Here is a 24027-nt window from a genome sequence, read left to right as displayed (position 1 = left end):
ATGGGATTGCCTGAGCAATTGGTCTTTGCATACCGGCATAATGCATTTGATGCTGGTAACTTTGGTAAGGTTGGTGGGCATGACCATTGTAAAATGGTTGATTTTGACCGTTTTGAATATACGGATGTCCACTATTTGCAAAGATTTGTTGCTCAGAACCTTGGTATACTTGTTGGAATTGTGGTTGTTGGTATTGTACTAGCCATGGTTGTGAAGCCATGTGTTGTTGCCCGATACTAACAGTTTGACCAAGATGAGGGGTAATTGTACCCATCTGAACCTGTGTCATTCCACCAGTCGGCGATTGTGGTTGAGTTGCAGGGTCAAGGGGCTGTTGCATTACAACCTAAGAAACCTTAGGTTGGCATACAACAGGCAGCACTTGAACTTGCGACACCGTCACAATAGCTGGTGTAGTTGGTATATTTGACATAGGTAAGCATTGTTGCATCGAATATACAACTCTTGGTTGTTGAGGTAGTATTGGTACCCAACCGCTTGAAGTAATTCCAGCATAACCCGAATTTTGTTGTGAACTCCCGTATGGTTGTGCCCCCGGAGGGGATAATGAAAGGGTATACTGCCCCCCATACAATGGTAATCCAGAACTCAAGGGAATAGTTTGCCCTTGAGGGCCGGACTACCCAAATTGACCTCCAAATGGATCAATTTGTTGAGACTCAACATAAGAGTTTCTGGATATTAATCTGGATGAACAAACAGGAACAGACCATACCGTCAAAATGGCCCCTGAGTGCACTCCTTCTAGCGATTGAAAGCTAGTTGGGACAGATGGTATACCGGCGAACATTGTTGGAGTGATAGCAAGCGGTTCTGCCGTCGCTGTGTCAGACGACGCAGTCCTAGATGTTGACAGTTGTTCAGACATTTCTGGTCTATCCAAAAGATTACCTAGCAATTCTACAGGAGCTTCCGCTGGCGGTAGACTAAATTCTGACGAAGAAGGATACAGGGTGATCCCGACTCCAAATTGCGATGGAGTACTAGTTGGAGGATCTTCCACAATCTCTTCTATGGCAATCAAACCAAGTGGAAGGGGTAGACCATCAGGTCCGTAGAATATTTCTGGTGCCAAAGAAGGTATGGAATCGGTAGCGACAGATGTTTGAGGAGCAAGACTCTCCGAACCGGTTGTAAATGGAACTGGTTTGATAACACAAGTGTTTACCCTCAGACTAGGATCAGTACTACTGTCCTTCTGTGGCTGCTGAACTTCTTCTGTAGAGGCAAGGATTCCAGAAATGTTTGGAGTAACCAGAGTCTCTGATGTCGTTGGAACACTTGTTCTAACTTTAACAGGAGATTTGGAACTGGTTAAATGAGTTCGCTTTGTCCGTACTAGCTTCGATTCTGGAGACAAAGACGGTTGACTCGTAAGCCTCCACGAACGATGGGGTTTCAATTGACTTTCTTCCACAATTGCGGATTACTCGATCAACTAAAAATAAAGGGGAAGTATGTTTCCGAATTAAATGAATTTTAGACGCTTTGACACAACTTGTTTCTTCAATTTTTAAGAGTCGAGAAAAAACAAAAGATGACTCTAGTCTCCTTCGATTTTTAATGAGCCTGAAGTGACAAGTGCTCAGATGGACCTTTTCTGTTAAAGAGTTTGAAAAGGAACGAAAGGGACTGCTCTGGAAATCTAGGTAGAGGGATTACCAAACCAATCGCAAAACTGCAGAATACTTTTTATGGTATGACAGTCAATCTTCCCGAATGTTGTGTTCAGTGCATTGCGATCGATAGGGCGGCAGACACGACTTCCTATGGATAAAGGATTAAGCCTATTGTGGTCTCCCAAAATATACTCGACGGTACATGGGAGCACAAGTCCGTACTGGCACTTATCGTCTCAAAGTGTAGGAATCACCCAACCATCAGTGAGAACAACAGTTACTAGGCTTTACGACGCCGGAATACGTCTCTAGCCTAGACTTCCAAATGTTGTGCATTAGGTTCCAAGGCATTGTTAGATTCATTGAATTTATTTTATGGTTGATCTTGTTTATGAGGTTTTCCTTTCAGGTTCACCGTGAGATGTAGATGTAATTCCTAAAATGCAATCTAAGATGATAAACAATCTTTTTATCTTCTTTGTGCAATGAAAATCCTAGCTACTAAGGAAATAAAGACATAATCCTTTCACAAAGAGCAAAGAGCACACTCTAAATGCACTTTCCTAAATCAAACCAATCAGACTGTCTAAATGCAAATGCACATGCATGTATTTGTTTTCGACTTTCTTAGTATATGAATGATAAAAAGAAAGTTGATGCACAAATCTGAATTTCTTTTCAAGTGACAAATATCAACAAGTTTCTTTTCGAAATCAAAAATGGAGACGATCACAACACCTTACGATTTTGAAATGAATACTTGTTTTGACACTAGAAAAATTACAAATTCAGACCAAAAACAATAGTAACAGGATAATCGACCATCAACAGCAATCAAACTCTTTCCTATGATTGAAATCGACACTTGCGATAGTTTCAAATCAAAGGACGACAGTACGATTATGCTACTTTTGCAAAGGAGAACTGAAAATGACCCAACAAACACACAAAAACATTTACAGTTCTTTTGTACAAAGGAGGTAGAATAACAACAAGGAAAAGGGGTTTCAAACAGACATATACTGATCACTGGCAGCAAAATTCAGGAATAGAACTAGAAAGAATGAATCACAGAAACCAAAACTGCACAAAGCTTAGCATGATCAGCGCACCTGTAACACAAGGAATTTGAAATGCAGTGCACCTTCTACACTCGAGAAGTGCACTGAATTTCAGATTCTCTGAACAATACCTGCACTGGGCCAGAAACGAGACTTTGCTTGGGTTCGGGTCACAGTTTGCAGTTCAGTTCATGGGTTTTGGCTTAGCAAAAGGTAATCAGTAATGCAACAATCAGGGGTAGATCTAAGGAGGATCTAAGAGCTATCACAAGGGCAATCAGAGAGTTTGTGAATCAGTTGTTTAAATCATAAACAGATCCCGTAGATAGATTGAAGTAGCATTTATCTACTCTGCATTTGCTAGGGCAAATGCATTTCGAATGCTACTTGTAAGTTTATGAAATAGACAACAAGGAAGATAAACAAACAAACTAATTCGTCCCCAGTATGGTCGCCATTTTGTTACAGGGAAAAGTGTCTACTCAGAATTTCTTATCCCACTAAGGTGTGACAGCTGCCTTAGAAACAAACAAAGTAAAGCTACTTTCATTTTTCCTTTATGAAGTATAGATAGAGAGGGACAAAGAATACCAACCTCTGTCTTGCGCTAATCTCCTGGTTCGATTCCTCTATTCTTTGATAGTCTTCCACTACTTGTTCCCTTGCACGCCCAGCTTCATAGAGTACCTGTAAGATCACAATAGCATAAAACTATACAAATACATGGATCTATAATCATAAACAATCTAGGATCAAATGTAAATTGACCATACAAATGCAGCAAACATGAATGACACAAAAGTATGGAGGAAAACTTGAATAGCTTTTATTGATAAACAAGAAAAAGCCCAGAGGAGTTACAACTAGTTGTTCTGACCCAGCATCAACCTCTCAGCAAGGAAGCCCCTCTTCACCTCATACAAAGCTTAGATCACCCAACAATCTGATGTTTGTCTCAAGAAACCAACAGCAATTCCTTACAATATGCAAAATTCCAGCCTCTGGATCTCTGGGATGAGGGATCCATATATAGATATCTGTAATGGAGATGAGTCAGCTTATGATTTGATTAGTTTCTTCCCTCTGATAGTACTTGCTTCCACTTGGAGATTGATGATCTCTTACTCATCCTTGGTCAAATTCAGAGAGGCAAGTGTCACAGGAGAAGTTTCTGGAAGCTTCCATTGCCTCTCCACCTCGCGGAATGACACTGCCATTTGTCATTTCTCGCCCATCGCACCCCATAAAAGGGATTTTTGAAATGCAACGCACCCATACAGTGTATTTAGGTGAGATGCAACGCACCTGGCCTGTGGAGTAGCTGAAATGATCCTGTTTTGACCAATTCTGAGCAGTTTTTCATGGAGAACTTCTGGGAGAAGCTGTAATCTATTGACCTTGTTCCTTTAGGGGTTAGAACAACACTTTTAGGGACTTAGGAGCCCTAATTTTATGGACATTTCATGCTTGGGTTTGTAGTGCCCAAAAATGTCTATAACACTAGGCACTATAGGAAGTTTATTACTGCGTACGCGCAGATCACTGTGCACATGGAGAAGCTGTTAAAAAGGATGCTACATTTTGCTGGAACGATGACTGCCAAAAGAGCTTGGATACCTTGAAGGAAAAGATGGTTACGACACCAATCCTAATATTCCAGGATTGGAAGAAGGAATTTCATGTGCATGTGGATGCATTTTGTATAGCATTGGGAGTTGTCTTAACTCAACCAGGTTCAGGAGATATTGATCACTCGATTTCCTTTGCTAGTCGAAAACTATCTAAGGCAGAGAAGAACTATTCAACCACTGAGCACGAAGGATTGGCCATGGTATATGCACTACAAAAATTCAGGCATTATCTTATAGGTGTGCACTTTAAAATGTACACGGACCATTCTTCTTTGAAGTACCTGGCCGATAAGCCTATGTCAGGGGGGGCATCTATAGATGGTTGCTCATTTTCTAGGAATATGATTTTGAATTGATAGTTAAGCGTAGGAGATTGAATGATGGACCACATCACCTTTGTCAGATCGAGAATGGTGAAGAGCCCATAAATATTGATGAAGGGTTTCCTGACGCACAACTCTTTGATGTTAGGCTTGTGGATGAGAATTTTACATACATTATTACATTTTTATCTAATTGCGTGGATCCTAAAGGCTATATGACACAACAAAAGAAGGAATTAGTTGTCCAGGTTGTAGACTTTTCCATGACTACACAAAAATTATATAATATGGGATCAAATGAAGTTCTATGCTGATATGTTCCTGAATATGGAAGACACATTATCCTAGCTGAAGCACATGGTGATGTTGTTGAAGGACACTATGTAGGTAAGGCAAATGCACAGAAGATTCTGTGAGTAGGATTATGGTGGCCTATGGTACATAAATATTCTAAGGAGTATTAAAATGCATGTGATGTGTGTCAAAGGACTGGGAGGGCATCGCAAAGGCATGAACTGTCGTTAAATCCACAAGTCACACTACAAGAATTTGATAAATGGGAAATTGACTTCGTTGGACCTATTTAGCCACCAGGGAAGAATATGGGATCATGTTATATTATCACTATGATAGAGCACTTAACTAGGTCGGTCAAGGCACAACCTATGAAGGATTGTGACATGGACACTGCTACGAAGTTTATATTTGAGTTTATTCTATCAAGGTTTGGATGCCCGAAGATTCTGATGAGTGACCGAGGTGCACACTTCTCGAATAAGACAATGGCAACTTTAATAGAATAATTCCATATGTACCATCAAAAGAGTATGTCGTATCATCCCTAGGTGAATGGAACTCCTAAGGCTTTCACCAAGATCTTGGAGAATGCCCTAACAAAGGTCTGCAATGTTAATAGGAATGATTGGGATGTGCGCATACCAACGGTTATATGGGCATATAGGATGACATGTAAGAAATTTACTAGGAAAACACCATTTCGACTAGTTTATGGACAAGAAGCAGTGATGCCGATGGAATATATAGTGCCTAGCCAAAGGATCGCAACAGTAACTAAGATGGAAAATCATGACGTAATGGAGGAATGCCTAGTGTAGCTACTTGTGTTAGAGGAAGAGCGTTTTCTAGCTGGCTTTCATCAGCAGGTGAAGAAAGATAGAGAAACGGTGTGGCATGGTCGTCAAATTAAGAAGCATACTTTTAAGAATGGATATTTGGTCCTAATGTATGACAATAAGTTTACCAAATTTCCAAGGAAGTTTTACATGCATTGGCCAGGACCGTATGTGATTAAGGATATTTCATATGGTGGCACAGTTTATCTCATGAGGTTGAATGGGAAATGTTTCCTGCAAGGTTAATAGGAGTAGATTGAAAGTTTACAAGGATGATCCCACCCCTACATAACAACTACATGATAGGAGGACAGTCTTAGTGCTTCTGGTAGTTGAAAGGGAGCAGGGGACTATAAACTACTATGTTGAGGAAAAATTCTAATGAAGAAGGAGGGTTGCACAATGTTTAGGAAGATGGTGCAGGTGGAAGTTGTGATGAGGTAGCTATGCCATAAGGAGGAGTCCTGCATAGCCTACCCAAAATGTGATCATGAAACAACTACAGTTGATTTCACAGCAATTTTTCCATTAAAATGAGCGAGGGAAATGCATTTAAGGAGCACATCTATAAAAATTTGCTGCCAAATTTGCATTTATGAGGAAGATATGAGGGGGGAAGGATAGTTTGAATTTGAAATTGATTATAAATATCTCACCCTACTTCTCATTTGGACATTTTGCTTTTTGAGAATTCGTTATTTGATCTTGTGCTTAAAGAGATAAGTGTGTTGTTGCATGTTTGGTTACCTAAGTTGGGAGGAAGTTAAGTATGATTTTTTGAAGAGAGGATTAGGGAACATCATGACAACAACACTGCCAGTCCATGCGACAATACCCAAGTAATTGAGGCCAAAGCCTACTACCTCCATGTTAGGAGAGAGAAAGTAGAAAAAGCCATAGCAGACCCCGGTTCGACAATTGCCATAGAAAGTTCCAAGCGAGAAGAGATAGAAGGGAAAAATGGATAAAAACAAGCAACCAATGGAGCCATAGGACTTGGATGAAGAAGAGCTAAATGAGGTATTTGAGGACATCAGCGCAGAAGAGGCGAAGCCAATTTCTCGATTTCCATTGTATATACCACCACAGAAGCCAACACGAAAGGTGACTAAGGATCCAGACTCTATAAAATTGTAGAATTTTGTAGAATTTTTCCTACAAATCAGCTAGCTTTGATACCATGTAGAACACTTTCTACAAATCATCTAGCTCTGATACCATGTAGAAATTTCCCACCTGTAGATAAACCTGGTAATGAAATGTACTAAAGCAAAACACTGAATCTACTTCTACAAACAATTTAGAGGAATCTTAATCAACCATGAGCAACATCAATAAGAACACATATAACTGATAAGAAGGAATCAATCACTCATAACACAGAAGAATTTACCCGGGGAAAGCACCTGCCTAAAACCCCATCTCTGTATTATCATACAAGTGGAAATATAGTCTAGATTACACAAAACCTTAGCTCAGAAGCTATCCAGCTCTCAGTATAATCCCTTTGCTACTCATAGATAGTCAAAGGCTTCTCACAAACCTTCTCCTCTACCCTCCAAGCCTCATATTCCCTTGTGCAATTTCCTTGGGGTCCATTGTTGCCACTTGTGTGAATTGGCCTCTTCACACACTCACTAACCTCTAATCTAATTGCACAAACCTAAAGGAGATAAATCTTCATCATGGATGAGCTTCCTTTATAGGAAAAATATTCATCCAACTGATAATACATTGTCCCTTCTCTGATCTGAAATGGGTCTCTGACAGAACTGACATGCATCAGTTATCCAAGAGTGAATACACAGTTATCTGAAAATAATAGTTTTCACATGCATGCAAGCATCAGCAAACTATATCTCATTAATTTAACAACTTGTTAAATTAATCTAACTGGACTTCATTAAGTTAAACTAAGTCAACTAATCCACTCAATCTAGAACTCATCCTTAATTCCTCACTCAGTGGAGAAAATCAAGGACACATTCCTCAATTAGTGGAGAAATAATTGCATGTTCTCACAAAGACTTCAAGTTTGCTTTCCTTAACTAATTAACTCATGGATAATTAATTAGTTAATATTCCAAACTGCTGGTAAGACTAAATTCGAATTTTACTTCCTATTTTAGACCAGGGACTGTCTAAAAATAGGAATCCACATTGCACTGCTAAAAATAGAACTTCTATTTTCAGCACTTCCATTTTTCATTCCCTGTTGCCCAATCCAGCATTGATGCCCAAATTGCTATTTTAAGCAGTGCTATTTTTAGCACTTCTATTTTTAGAAATTTCTTGTTGCCAATTTTCAACACTCCCTCTCAACAAGAAAGGATTCCTCTCAGACCGGATCCTATACCTCTAGAATGTTCTGCATGCAACACATCTACCAAGTGTGGTTGCTCTAGCAACTCTTGGAACAAAAAAAAATTCCCAACTGACCACTCTATTGGACTAGAAACATACTCTGATGCTGAAGCTCTACCTGGTGCTAACAAGTGCTCCCTCTCTGACCTCTGCACTACTGCAACATCTCCATGCATCTCGCACTGTTGCACCCTTCTCTGTGCTATGCTGCACTATGTAACACACTTGTGCCTCTCGCATTGCAGCAACTTGCATGCTCTGCGCTGTCTTGGGATTCCCTACACTGTAGCTCTTTCTGTCGCTCCATTCGCATCTGTCTTTACCCAATCAGTCAGTTCTTGCTATTCCACATCAAGGCTCCTATAGCAAGGTCTCATCCAAGAGGTTGGCTACCTTAAGGATCCTACCCCTCCTCCTTGGGATGATCACTCTATATCACCCCACCTCCTACCTCGAGGTATGGCTGCATGTGATCCCTCTACCCACCTGGCTTGAAGTTTCTCCCTACTAGAGGTCTCTGCATGAGTAGATGTCTCTACTTGATCTCCTCTCAACTTCCCTTGTTGTGGCTGCTCCACAACTTCCTGAAGCTGTTGCACTAATCGTGGCTCCTCCACAATCGTCTAAGACATCTTTTGGCGCTGCATCTTGAGAGGTAATTTACTCTCCCTCTCAACCACCAAGTACCTAACCTTTGCCTTGCTCCTCAAGGCTTTGCATGCATTTTGTACCTCAAGTGCATACAAATTCTTGGCTAGCACACCAATCTATTTCATATTTCACGGCGTCACGAAATTTTCTAGAAAAATAGCTGATTTTAAATCAGTGATATCTCTCTCATCCGAACTCCGATTCAACAATTTTTTTTTTTAATTTTGGGTATTATTCCACAAGGAATCCAAATCTGCTATTTGTTTTTGAAAATTTTGTGCAAAATTTTTCAGATCTGCTCTGTAAACTCTCGGCCCAAAACTCAAAACTTTGAAATCTCCTCTCAGTATATTGTTCTTACTTGATCACCTGTGCTCTGATACCATGTAGAATTTTGTAGAATTTTTCCTACAAATCATCTAGCTTTAATACCATGTAGAACTTTTTCTACAAATCAGCTAACCTTGATACCATGTAGAAATTTCCCACCTCTAGATCAACCTGGTAATGCAATGTACTAAAGCAAAACACTTGATTTACTTCTACAAACAATTTAGTGAAAGATTAATCAACCATGAGCAACATCAATAAGAACACATATAACTGATAAGAAGGAGTCAATCACACATAACACAGAAGAATTTACCCGAGGAAAGCACCTGCCTAAAATCCCATCTCTGTATTATCATACAAGTGGAAATATAGTTCGAATTACACAAAGCCTTAGCTCAGAAGCTATCCAGCTCTCAGTACAATCACTCTGCTACTCATAGATAGTCAAAGGCTTCTCACAAACCTTCTCCTCTACCCTCCAAACCTCCTATTTCCTTGTGCAGTTTCCTTGGGGTCCAGTGCTACCACCTGTGTGAATTCACCTCTTCACACACTCACTAACCTCTGATCTAACTGCACAAACCTAAAGGAGATAAATCCTCATCATGGATGAGCTTCCTTTGTAAGAAAAATATTCATCCAACTAATAGTACACTGTCCCTTCTCTGATATCAACTAGGTCTCTGACAAAACTAACATGCATCAGTTATCCATGAGTGAATACATAGTTATCTAAAAGTAATAGTTGTCACATGCATGCAAGCATCAACAAACTATATCTCATTAATTTAACAACTTGTTAAATTAATCTAACTGAACTTCATTAAGTTAAACTAAGTCAATTGATCCTCTCAATATAGAACTCATCCTTAATTCCTCAAACAATTGAGCAAATCAAGGACACATTCCTCAATCAGTGGAGAAATAATTGCATGTTCTCACAAAGACTTCAAGTTTGCTTTTCCTAAACTAATCAACTCATGGAGAATTAATTAATTAATATTTCAAACTACTGGTAAGACCAAATTCGAATTTTACTTCCTATTTTAGACCAGGGACTGTCTAAAAATAGGAATCCACACTGCACTACTAAAAATAGAACTTCTATTTTTATCACTTCCATTTTTCATTCCCTATTGCCCAATCCATCATTGATGCCCAAATTGCTATTTTTAGCAGTGCTATTTTTAGTACTTCTATTTTTAGCAATTTCTTGTTGCCAATTTTCAACAAAAATTTAAGGTATTCACCTCGTTATTGCTGGACAAAGTGCCTATTGAAGGTGACTTGTTGGCAAGGGTACCCCAGCTCCACATGGAATATTGGGATTTGGGAAACCATGAGAAATTTCCACAGCTAGAACCCATCAAGTATTTGAAGAAGATGTATTCTGAGGAGGTGGGCCTCACGAGACTTGAACCAATGAAATGGGTGGCCAGTATTGAGCACACGAGATTGTTGAATATGATGTGCATCCTACACTTAACCGAAGAAACATCAACACTATTTTTGTGCACCAGTTCTTGGCATTGGTCCACAATGAGGGCATATGGCTAGGAGAGCCCATCCCAATTGATGACATGTTGATACAAAGAATCACAGCGTTGCCTTATCAGGGCGCAAACCCTGCAAATGATTTTGTGGGGAAATCACAAGAGAAAAACCTCGCAGATTAAATGAAAAGTGACTTTAGGTTGGTCAAGAAGTCTAAGGGATACACCATCAGTTCCATCACAGATCAACTTGTGCGGTTTTATTTGAAGATTTTGGTAGTAAACATCATGCAGAAGTGTCACGCAGATGAAGTGCTGCACCAGTGGTATTCTTGGTTGCGTAGTGCAGCAAGGGGGTTTAGTTCAATTTGGCAAAATACCCGGGTCAAGAATTCCTAGATGGTTATCGTGAAGCACAGGAGGATGGAAAATCTTTCAACTATGCGTACCTCTTATTATTGGTCATGCTGATATCTTAGAGGACACCGGATGATTCATAATTCCCCACCAAGGATCCAGAGTTGGGCGAGGATGCTATGTTTTCCTTGCTCTTGCCAACAAAGGACCCTACCTGCATGATAGAAAACAATATGTAATGGGAATTATTCGAAATGTATCTGCAGTTGGTGATTAGTCAGAAGCCAAGGTTGTCACCAAGTCTATTCATGGAATGTCGGTGCATTGCTAACCTCAAGGCCGATTTCCACCATGTGTATAGCTACGTGAGGCATGATTTGACGAATAAATGGACAATGTTTCCATTTTCGTTCACTAAGGAAGATATCGCCCAACTAGTCCTTTAGTGGCCGAGTCATTGGCTCCTTCTGACAAACATTGTAGAGGGGGCAGTAGGGACTAGTAAAGATGCACCGAAGGAAAAGAAGAAGGTGACCATTGACCCCAACAAGAATCTTGCTCAGGAACCAGAGCATGAGAAAGAAGAAGAAAAACATATATAATAACCTGATCAGGGTGGCGAAGGCCCCTATGTAGGCCCTAGGAATGTTGATTCTCCATTTATTATTAAATGAAGGTAGATGACAGCTGCGAGAGGTGCATGTAAGAAGCACAAATTTCATAACATTGTCAGTTGGGAGGCCATGGTCCTCACTGAGGGGGACCTTGATGAAGTTGGGGATACTGTCTAGTCCAAGACGGAAGATATCTAGGGATACATTGAAGAGAAATACCAATCATCATTGACGAAGGTCCAACAGGGCCTTAAAGAATTGCAGGAATAGATAGGCATTATACAAGTGAGCCATGTTCAAGTGAGTATGATTCAGGTAAGCCGGTCTCAAGTCAGTGTGGAACCAATGACATTGGGAATTGTGCAGTCGGTACTCACTTCAAAGCTCTGTGTTGTACCCCCTCCCGATGGATCTTTACACCTACATAATGCCAAAGATAGGGAGAGCATGCAATCGCCTAAGAACGTGAGTGTTAACCTCACAGCACTCCCTCTACACACATTGCATGAGCTACACCATGGTGTAGCAGATAATATTAAGGTACGAGAGCAATGGCTCTCATGGTGATTAAAGATACGAGGATCACTAGTTAACAGATGTGTGATGAAAATCACAAATCTCTCCAAGATCATGATGAGGCAGCAGCTGGAGCAGGACATTTCCAGAGTATGTAGTGAGATTCCAAAGCTCAAAATTCAGTCCAAGGTTGCTTCAGAAGACAAAGTGCAGAAGCTGGTAGATGCATTCAGAGAATTTAAGGTGCAGGTGGATAAGGTTCTTTTTCAATCTGCAAATGAAAATCATTGAGCTTCAAATGAAGATAAATCCCATCACGCCACCAGAGATCTGAGAGAAGTGTTAGGATGCCATCATAACATATAAGGAAAATCTCAACGCTAGAATCAAGGAATGTAGCCAACTATTCGACGAAATGCTAGAACTATGGGCCTCACTGCAGGAGGACCTACAGGTGAAAAATATTGAAGTAGCATCCCGGGATAAGTAACTTTAGTAGGATAAGATCAAAGAAATGACGTGTACCTTAGAACCTATGCAACAGTTCACCCGGTCGAAAGAAGGGACATCCCTACAAGCACAAATCGAGGAGTTGCAGAAGAAGTTGTAGATTATCACTACATGGACGCAGCATTGGGAAGAAGAGGTAGGGAAACTCTTACAGATTGTGTAAGTCACAAGAGTATGCAAAAAAAGTAGGGGACAATCAGCTTAGTAGAAGAAGGGGCGACTATAGAGAAGTTGGTGGACAGGAAGCAACACAATGCATGAAGGCCCTTCACCTAGTAAAGTCTTCATTCAACATCCTAAAAGAAAAGATATAGAGTGTACCAGCAATGTGACTCGGGGATGAGTCACATCTTTGTGTTGGGGGCTTATTGGGATGGGTTCCCCTCAATCCAATTTTGATAATATATTGTAAAGTCTCCACATTTTGAGGAGTGGAGTGTGATTAGTGCAAGTCACTAGGAGTCAAGGGGCTTTAGGAAGGTCAAATCCCCTTAGATTTTTTTATTGTTTTGAGCTCTACCCATGGTTTGCGTACCATGGTATTGTAATAGGGAAAACTATATAAAGGGGTGTCTTAGCGATTCTAAAAAAAGGAAGTCAGGTTCGATATGTTTTGATTCTGTAAATGTAAGATATTTTTGTATTTTGGTGAAGAGGAAGGCTCCTGCGACTATGTGCATGGATACCTTGATAAGTCCATAGCTAAGTGCGCAAGCCCCTGCAACTATCTGCACAAGATTAGGAAAGTCTGTATGTTGAAGATCTGAAATAATAAAGAATATTTGAAGCAATTCTGTGTCCAATTTATATACTTATGTGTTTTTTTGTATTTATGCTCAATTGAATGCAATTTATCTGTATTATTGAATTAATTACTTCACAAAGATCTGGATCTACTCTTATACGTTATTTATGCATGATTAGACCCTTAAGCAAAGTTCATATCTCTGTTTAATTGAAAAATTCTTTAAGTTGGGGATTTCTATGATAAGGGTTCGCGAAGGTTAGAATAGGCTTGAAACATAAGAAACACCTTAATCCCACATCACACTAAAAACAACCGTTTGGATGCAGAAACCTAGTTCTAGCATCCCCCAATACTGCCTCGGGTGAGACTGTGACCTGCACCAAGAAGCTTGTTTCCCAAAGGGTTGGTAGTATAGGGTTGTGTTGGTTAGTGCATCTAACTCTGAACTTCAGTCCAAGCCCCCTTAATCCAATAACAATGTTCCCATCTTATACAACAATTTCTTACAATAACCACTCAAGTTTCTCTCCAAAATTTGAAACCCCTACCTATGTTGGGGAGATCAAAATGTAAAATCAAATGCTCCTGTGGCTTTTTTAATGGTTCATATATGAAATAAATAACAAGAAAGTAAATATTGAGATATAATAACTGAGTTTTGAATCATTGTGACAAACAAAACATCACATTATCTCACATAATATATCCAATGTTGCAATGATCTGAGATGATGACTGAGTTTTGAATCATGATAACTAGGTGACAACCAAAACTAAGTTGTAGCCACAAGAAAAACATCACATCAACTCACAAAATATATCCAAGGTTGTAATGAACCCCCATACATAGTGTTGGACCTCACAGGTATTTTAGTGCACATAGAATGCCACCCTAAAAATTATATACTCTTGATTAATTAAGAATAACCTAGGATGTCTAGAGTGGATGCCAAGGTGGGTGGTACAAGAATTGAGGATGCTTTTTAAAGGGTAAGGGAATTTAGATACTTTGTTTGGTATAACTCACAATGCTGCTATTATTAGGCATAAATTACTATTAAGGCAGGAGGATAGGCGAAATAACGTTATAGAATCAGGAAACTGAAAGATGCGGTTCCTTTGGATTTGATTAAACCGAGCATACTGAGCATGATTCACAAGGAATTCCACCGAATCCAAGTTACATGATTCCTATTGGGTAGGAAAAATCAAATCTTCATGCTCATTCTCCAAGGTAAACTCTAGATGTTCAGGAGAAGTGAACTCCTATAATATGGAGATATTCTCTTCCAGCAACTCCTAATGGGAAACACAATTTTGTGTCACCAAGGACTCAAAGATTGTGCCACGCATTTAATCAACTAGGGGGTGCATAAAAGGTGATTGATCTCTTGGCACTAGTAGGAAGCCAATTATCTCATAATTTGGAGATTTATCTTCATTAATATTTCTTTGGAACAATTTCTTTAAATGCTGACATTTTGTCTTTTTTATTTCAGAAAAGGCAATCCTTGTTCAGGTTGCTTGGCAAAGGTGATCGATATTTGAGATTCTCTTGATATTTTATGCATTTGGAGTGTCTTCTCAGTTAATAATGAATTTGAATCTCTGGAGATGCCTTCTATATATTATGATTTTAGATTATGTGTGTTGGACTTGAAATTCACTCTAAATGTCTTGTGAGCCCTAAAATGCACCAAATCATTATGTATACACAAAGAATATAAAGTAACAACATTTGAGGCTCCTGTTATCCATCTCCATAGCAACATTTGAGGGTCCTATTATCCATATCCATGATAGAAAAAGTTATAAAAACTGACCAAAATTCACTTCTGACCATTGGTCGAGAAAATGATAAAAGTTTCTTAGTTCTAGAATAAGTAAAGCCAGAGAAGACCTTAGACCAGTTCAAAAATGATAAAAAAGGGGTCAAGGCACTCTACTTATAGAAGCATAAGAAGTAGATTAAGAAGCAAAATAAGCATACAATAGCTTGATTTGATTGATTTGATGAAAATGACAACATGAAAAGTTCAATCCAACCAGTTAACCACACTGCATACTAAACATTGATTGGGAATCATTCCATAAATTGAAAATGGGCATGTGGCAGACTACAAAATTGTCAGAATATCAATTAGTATGTCATTGGTTTTAGTACATAGAGGAGATTTCACATAAACCCTTGAAGCCATGAAAATGAGAGACTTATGGCTACTTAATTTATAATCAAAGTAAAGGATTGTGAGCCAAGGAAGTTTCAATTTGAAGTGAGTTCCTATGATGAGTTTAAGTTATAAACAAACCATATGATGTACAATTTGAAATGAATATGTTATAACTAAAACCATATGATCCGCAATTTGAAATGAATGTGTATCATGAGTTTTGGTTAGAATGACTGACTATTCAATGATAGGCATATATATTTGACACCAATCTAATTAAAATCATACAATTTTGTTTGTTTGCTTGTTAGTTGAATTAAATCAACAATTAATTTCTCCATTGTTGACAAAATAAATGATTATTAATCTGCATATATAAAAAGCATCGAATATAGAAACAATTTCCACCCAAAGTAGTAGAAATTGAGGGTCCTCTTATCCATCTCCATGATAACTAAAGTGATAAAAACTTACCAAAATTCACTTTTGATTGTTGATCAAGAAATTCGTATAAATTTGCTTAGTTCTAGAAAATGTAAACCCTTAGAAGACCTTAGACCAGTTCAAAAATGATCAAAATGGGGTTAAGGCACTCTGCTTATAGAAGCATAAGAAGTAGAAGAAGCAGAAGAAGCATACAATACATTAATCTAATTGATTTGATGACCATGATATGATGAAAAGTCCAATCCAACCAGTTAACTGCACTACATACTTCACATTGATTAGGAATCATTCCATATACTAAAAATGGGGGCGTGGCAAACTACAAAATTGTCAGAAGATCGATTAGTACAACATTGGTTTTATTATTACATTCAATTTGGGAAAAAATTATGGTTCTTAATGAATGTTCCTAGATATAGATCTTTGTTTCCATCAACTCTTCGAATTCTAGCTTGCCACCTTCCATGTTGATGGTGTCTATAATATGATTAACCAAAACAATGTAAGCAACTAAATACACTGTAGATTTATTATTGCACCAGATATGGTACCTGAAGAGATTTGATCCCTCTTGGCACTTGATAGATTTGGGATTAACATGGATCTATGTTGACATTTCAATATAAATATTTCAACATAATTTATATACATAGAGAAAAAGAGAAAGACGTTGAGGGGTTCTTCTTTGTAATTACTTCAATACTTACTATTCAATTAACATGTCACATTTAAAAGAAAATGTTAATAATAAAAATAATTATGTATGTGTGTGTGTTTGTAAAATATTTCAATATCAACTATATATGTATTATATAAAATAAATAAAAGTAAGTTTTTTTTATATCATTCAAACATTTTATTAGTTTGTTCTTCAAAATTAATGAGACATGTGGTGTGCTTGTATATATATATATATATATATATATATATATATATATATATATATATATATATATATATATATATATATATAAACATCAAATCTATTAGGGATCAAAATATCTAGAGGTGCAAACATTTCTTCAAGTTTTGAAATATAAAAAAGACTTGCACCTCAAGATATTTGATTCCTCTTAGCCGTTAGCAAATATAGAGTTAATATGTAAAATGGATCAATGGAAAAAAAATCCCCACCCAGTCTCTCTCTCTTTATATATAAATTCATGTTTATATATATATATATATAGAGAGAGAGAGAGAGTCCTTTTATAATATTGCTAGTTGTTCTTGATCATGGGTTCGAGCAAGGCTTATTAATCAAGGCCAACAATTTACCAAGTTTACCATCTACAAAATGTGGGTAATTTCTCCAAGGTTTCCAATGCTTTCATTCCAAGTATATATATATATATATATATATATATATATATATATATATATATATATATATATATATATATATATATATATATATATATATATATATACCACATACCAATTAATTACATGTATCCTTTATACTAAATTGTAATATCAATATTATTTTTATATCCCACATGTTAACTCCATATTGAGTAGTGAAGAAATTACACATCTCACTCATACTAAAAGTAGAAAATAATCATAAATGAAATTAGAAAAAATAGTATTTCTTACTTTCAATTACTTTATCTTGTGTATAAAGCTAATGTGAAATTAAGGTGGAAATTAAAGTATCATTGAAATATTTTTTTGTTATTACCATTTTTCAATTTGTAGATGTAATTATTATTTTATTATTTTTAAATGTAATGTTAAGGGATAACATCTGCCCAATACTAGGCTATAGAGATTTTCTAGACACAATTAGAGTTTTGAAATATTAAGAGTTCAAACATTAGGTGGGTTGTAGTATACTCCTTTATTTGTGTGACAAGCTACTTAAATTGGTGTATGAAATCCCCTTGTTGTGAAAAAAGAACCTTTCAATTTCAATATAATTTTTTTTTTTTAAATACATGCTTTTAATCATTAAAACCACTCCATTCAATTTAAAAAATAAAAACTTATTGTACTAATAATTATTATAAACTATATAGAAGTATTAAAAATCATAACAATGGAACAGATAATACATATAAACGATTTTCCAATTAGTTTATATAAATAGAAATAAATATAATAATAAATTATTATATTTTGTAGTAAATAAATAAACCTATTAATATTTAAAGAATTATCTCAACCATATCATTTAATATCAACATAGAGAAATTAATACTAATATATAGAATTATAAATATTATATAAAATTGTAAATTAATTAATTTTATAAACATGAAACTAATAGTGTTATTTTTGAGAAAATTGCAAATATCATGTAAAAGTGTATATTATAAATTATATAAATAATATATATGCATTTTCTTTAAAACTTGAATATATTTTTTTAATTATTTTGTAAATGTAATTAATTATCCTTACATTTTTTAATTAAAAACTATTTATTAAATATTTTTTATTAGAAATTTTAAATTAAAAACTTAACATGTGAGAATAAATTCCATATTTCAAAGTTGCTAAGTATGAATACCTTTAGTTTCGAATGAAAAACTTCTGCACATACAATGAAAATGTATAGAAACTCACCGCGCCTAATTCACTATAACGATTTTCTACCCAAAGCTTTGAATAAAATCCTATTATTATAGAATAAGTTGCAATTACTTTATCTGGTGTATAAGCAAATGTCGAATGAAGGTGCAAATCAAAGTATCATTGAAATATTTTTTTTGTTATTATTATTTTTTAATTTGTAAATGTAATTATGATTTTATTATTTTTAAATGTAACATTAAGGAACAATATTTTCTTAATACTAGGCTATCGATATTTTCTAGATACAAATAGAGTTTCAAAATATTAGTTCAAAGTGGGTTCTGTAGTAGACTCTTTTATTTGTGTGACAAGATACCCAAATTGGTGTATAGAATCCTCTTAAATTGTAAAAAAAACCCATTCAATCTCAAGTAAAAACACCTTTCAATTTTAATATGGAATTTTTTTATAAAATGAAATACATGCTTTTAACCATTAAAACCACCATATTCCATTTAAAAAATAAAAAATTATTGTATTAATAATCATTATAGATTATACAAAAATATTAAAAATCATAACAATATAACACATGATACATATAAACTATTTATGTAAATAAAAATAAATATAATAATGTATTATTATATTTTATAGTAAATAAATATATCTATTAATATTTAAAGAGTTATCTCAATTTAATATCAATAGAAAGGAATTGTGAATTAATATTAATATATAAAATTATAAATATTATACAAAATTGTAAATTAATTAATTTTATAAACATGAACTTAATAGTGTTACTCTTTATAAAATTACAAATATCATGTAAAAGCGTATATTAGAAATTATAAAGAATATATAATATATATGCATTTTCTTTAAAATTTGAATATAATTTTTTTAATAGATTTTGTATATGTAATTAATTATACTTAAATTTTTTAATAAATTTTTTTTATTAAAAGTTTTATATTAAAAATCCGTCATGTGAAAATAAATTCTATATTTCAAAATTTCCAAGCATGAGTATCTCTAATCTAGAATGGAAAATTTTGTGCATACAACTAAAATATATAAATAAAAACTCACCGCACCTAATTCACTATAAAGATATTCTACCTAAAGCTTTGAACAAAATCCTATTATTCCTTAACAACTTGCATTGTATAAAACTGTGTCATTCTACAACAAGTTTCATATTTCAAAATTCGCATTGAAATATAGATCACTTCAAAATTCCCAACATTAAGATTTTTGAAAGTGAAAAAGATCTTTATAAAAGAAAACAAATATTTTATTGGGAAAAATATAAACTTAGTACCAAAGTTTCTAGAAGTTTGTATTAGAATTTTTTTTACATTATTGACAAGATTCTAAGTAAAATAGTTGTCACATACAATTACAAGAGTGAAGGTGGAGGAAATACTTTACATGAGCTGAAAAACTAAAAACACCTGAACTTTTACAAGTTTGCACCAGATGAAGATTCACATGCTTATTTCTACCAAATTAACTTCTAAAGAAGGTTCACATAGATTCATGCCCTTGTTTCTACCTAATTAATTTGTGAAAAGAAGAAAGCATAGAGTGCACAATATCATAGTTCAGCAGATAAGCATGGATGCCTGATTCATTCATGTCTTTTGTTTAAGATAGTGAGATAACCAATTACATAATAAAAACATATGTTGTAAAATACTTTAACATAAGGTAACCTTTAGCATATTTTACCTGTTGTCTCCTTCTGAGCACTAAAATAATTGGTCGGCATTGGTAGACTAAGGATGTTGGAGCATACGAAATTTCTGGTATTGAAATCTCACTTTGGGGGTAAAATTTTAGCCGCCCCGTCTACCAACACAAAAATGAACCTATGGATACAGATGCAAGGCCTTGGTGACTCGTAACTCACTAGCTCTATGCGTGAAGAAATCCTCCTAGCAACTATGCTTTTTCTCCTCAACCTATATTCTTTACTGGTGAATCGAGGCTCCACCACATTTAGGGAAAATAATACTTTCTTCTTCAACTCTGATTTTCTACCTACCAAATCATTTGTTGTTAGTTTCACTTCACATGCATTCACATTCACATTCACAAGAAAAGACAACAGAGATATATATACATATATATACCTAAAGAACAACAACACTCTTTATTTTACAGATATATACCTGAAAAACAAGAACGCTCTTTATTTTCTTGTGGTAATTTACAATAGATTTTCTTGTGTTTCCTTTGTTGTCAGTTGGACTGGCCTTGCTTCATTTGTTGGAAATATAGAGGCTCATTGAAAAATTTTAACAACTATAAGGGGTTAATTCCTTACCAGATGCAATATATTCATGGGTTATAATAAAGATCAACAATTTCAACGATTACACAAATCAAGATTCAATTGAAAATTAAATCAATAAGATCTAATGGTGGAAAAACTTTCAATCATCTAACATTGAATCTAACAGTGCATCAGAGTTTAGAGTGATAACTAGGGAAGTTCTTTCCAGAGGGAACACCTTACAATGTAATTAGGGTTACAAGTGTTTTCTAAGTTGCAATTATTTATTGTCATTTACCATATCAAATTATATCCATCTTAACTTTGGATCTACTAAGGGTCTAGAGGGATTAAGGGCCTACACAGATCAAACCTCTCTTTCAGTTCAAAACATGAGAAAAAGTTTCCATCTAAATAGTGGATATATATTAATTTTGAATAACACACTAATAAAATGTTTAACTATAAAGATGTTTCATTTTCATTTGTTTTATATAATATAAAAATTATTATTGTTATTATTATTTTTTAAATATTATATATGAATTCCATATTAAGAATGGAATAAATTACACATTATTCTCATAATGGAAAGTAAAAAGATATATAAAAAATAATTTAAATTATTTTATTTTTCTCTATTTAAAATGATATAAAATTATGTTATTTATAATTGATAGTTTTTTTGTTGTTATGAATATATTTTTGTTTTGATTGTTACATGTCAAATGAGCATAGAATGAATTATACATCATATAGCATTAATAATATTATCTTTACAAGTCATTTGTTAACTCTATCCATACTGAAAAGTATATATATATATATATATATATATATATATATATATATATATATATATATATAGCTTTCAATTACTTTACCTCTCTATATAATGTTTGATATAAAAATAGGGTGGAAATTAAAGTATTTTAGTTATGGTTGATATGGGATTTTTTTGTTATTAATATTCTTTAATTTGTTAATGTAAATATTTTTTATTATTTTTATATGTAATGTTATGTGACAACATCTCCCTCATATTTACATATAGAGTGCCTCTCAGTGTAATAACCTGTGTGATTATTATCTTAAGTACATAGCACAAAACTCAACTTTTTAAAATTACTCTATTTCAACGAAGCATTGGAATGATAGGAATTCGTAAATATAGTCAAGACTGCATGAAGGTAGGAGATCCTACTCCTTGAGCCTTATCACAATGGGGGCCAAATATGTCCCCCTTGTGGGATTTGAAACTGGGTAAATGGAATAACATCCCATAATACCAACTACTTTATCATCTCATAAGGACACAAGTAACTATTTCATTACTAATATGTAATAATTTCTCTTGTAAATAAATAATTGCTCCAACAATAGAATAGGGAGCCCTTTGATCCTTGGATTTGCTAATAATGAAAAAGTAACCATGTGAATATGATTCCTTTGTTAATAAACATTTTGGTGAATGAGATGTCCCAAATAAGGTCTTATTCAAGATGATATCATGATACTTGAATCATTTCTATATAATTAAAGGAAATAAAATGAGTTATATATATTTTAACACTCCCACCTTTTTACCTTATTTTTGTATGTGTGATTATAACTATGAAAGCTAACATGGAAGCCACATTTGGCTCAGACAAATCTTATAAAAAAAATTAAGTATTAAATTATTTTCTTGGAAAAAAACAAAAAAATGGAATGTTGTCCTAAAGGGAGGGACCCAAAAATCCAAGTATAAGGGAGAGTGGAGATGTGGGAGATGAAGCCCCTAATCCCCAAGGATAGAGAAGGTCTCATAGCTGATCAAATATCCACCTTATAGAATGAAAATGATTCCATGAGAGAGTGGAGAAGTGGAGGATAACAACCTCACCCTTGAATATGGAGGAAGTAGAACAACTTATTGAACCACCACTTGAAAAGTAGAAAAATATTTGATTGGACTAGTTTAAACACCCAAAGTGTTCTTTCCTCAACGAGGTGGAAGAAGGATGTCATCACTCTCTCAGGTACATGAAGAGACACAAGGAGGAAAAACAATGGCTAAAAGGCTAAGAACACAACAAATGAAAGGAAGGCCATTGAACAGAGAATGGAACTAGAGAGAGAGAATTATCTGGACATTAGGAATGGAGCACATGGAATAATACTAGAGTTGTGACAACCTCGTGACCTAAAATTAGGATGTTATTCCCTATATTGATGTGTTTGAGGCCACTAGACTATGTGTGTCCAAGCCTAACTAGTTAGTGGGAAGCTTAGTGGATGATTGAATCATTGTGGTGTTGATTGTAAAGTTGTTAACCACCTAGACAAGGCAATATGAGTCATTGTGGTGCTTGATGGATAGCTTTTAACCACATAGACAATGGAATATTGACACCTATGGTGCTTGTTATTAAAAGACAATTAAGAGATCACTTGGAAAGTGGATTCAACCTCTTAGAATAAGCAATGCCCCATCTGGACCTTGGGTGAAGCCTTGATTGAACTCAAATGATTAAGTGAATCACTATGGATTTTACTACTCGAGGGTAGTTGATAAACCACCTAGACCATCCAATCTATCTCTTAAGTGTCTACCAATCCATGGTGTGAATTTTCCTAAGTAATCATCCCCTAAGGCTTTGGTTTCATCTAAGGAGTGGTTAGCTTTAAGAAAGTTATAGTGTAGTTGGCTTATGGTTAGGTGGATAGTTGAAGTTCCTCCCTTAGTTTTTGTCCATCCCTACATACTCAAATATAGGGAAAAATTTAGGGGCAAAAATTCGCAAATGGGTTATTTTTTTGACATTTTATGAAATATATATATATATATATATATATATATATATATATATATATATATATATATATATAGATATATATATATGTATATTATTTGAAAATTTGGTTAAAAAATCGCCTATCTTTTACATATATATGATTAAATGGATGATATTTGCCTAAAATTTACCAATTTTAATAGTAAATTACGTGTTTTTTTATTGAATATTCACCTTCATTCTATATGTATGAATTTTCAAACTAGAATAATCATCTACAATACTGTATATAGGAAAAATATTTAAATCCTTAAAAAATATTTTGTGAGTCAGATAAGTCAAATGCATTGATATATTGTGTTATGAAACGTGATGTTCCATGAATTTCATATGTCTATATGAGTTGTTCTATCTATTTTTTAATGTTATTGAATTCCTAAATGGTGAGAATCACTATT

Source organism: Pinus tabuliformis, chromosome 2_1 (assembly GCF_031772625.1).
Source record: "Pinus tabuliformis cultivar Carrire ecotype Pingquan chromosome 2_1, CPIR1, whole genome shotgun sequence".
NCBI classification, from domain to species: domain Eukaryota; kingdom Viridiplantae; phylum Streptophyta; class Pinopsida; order Pinales; family Pinaceae; genus Pinus; species Pinus tabuliformis.
Note: the sequence above shows the minus strand (reverse complement) of the source record.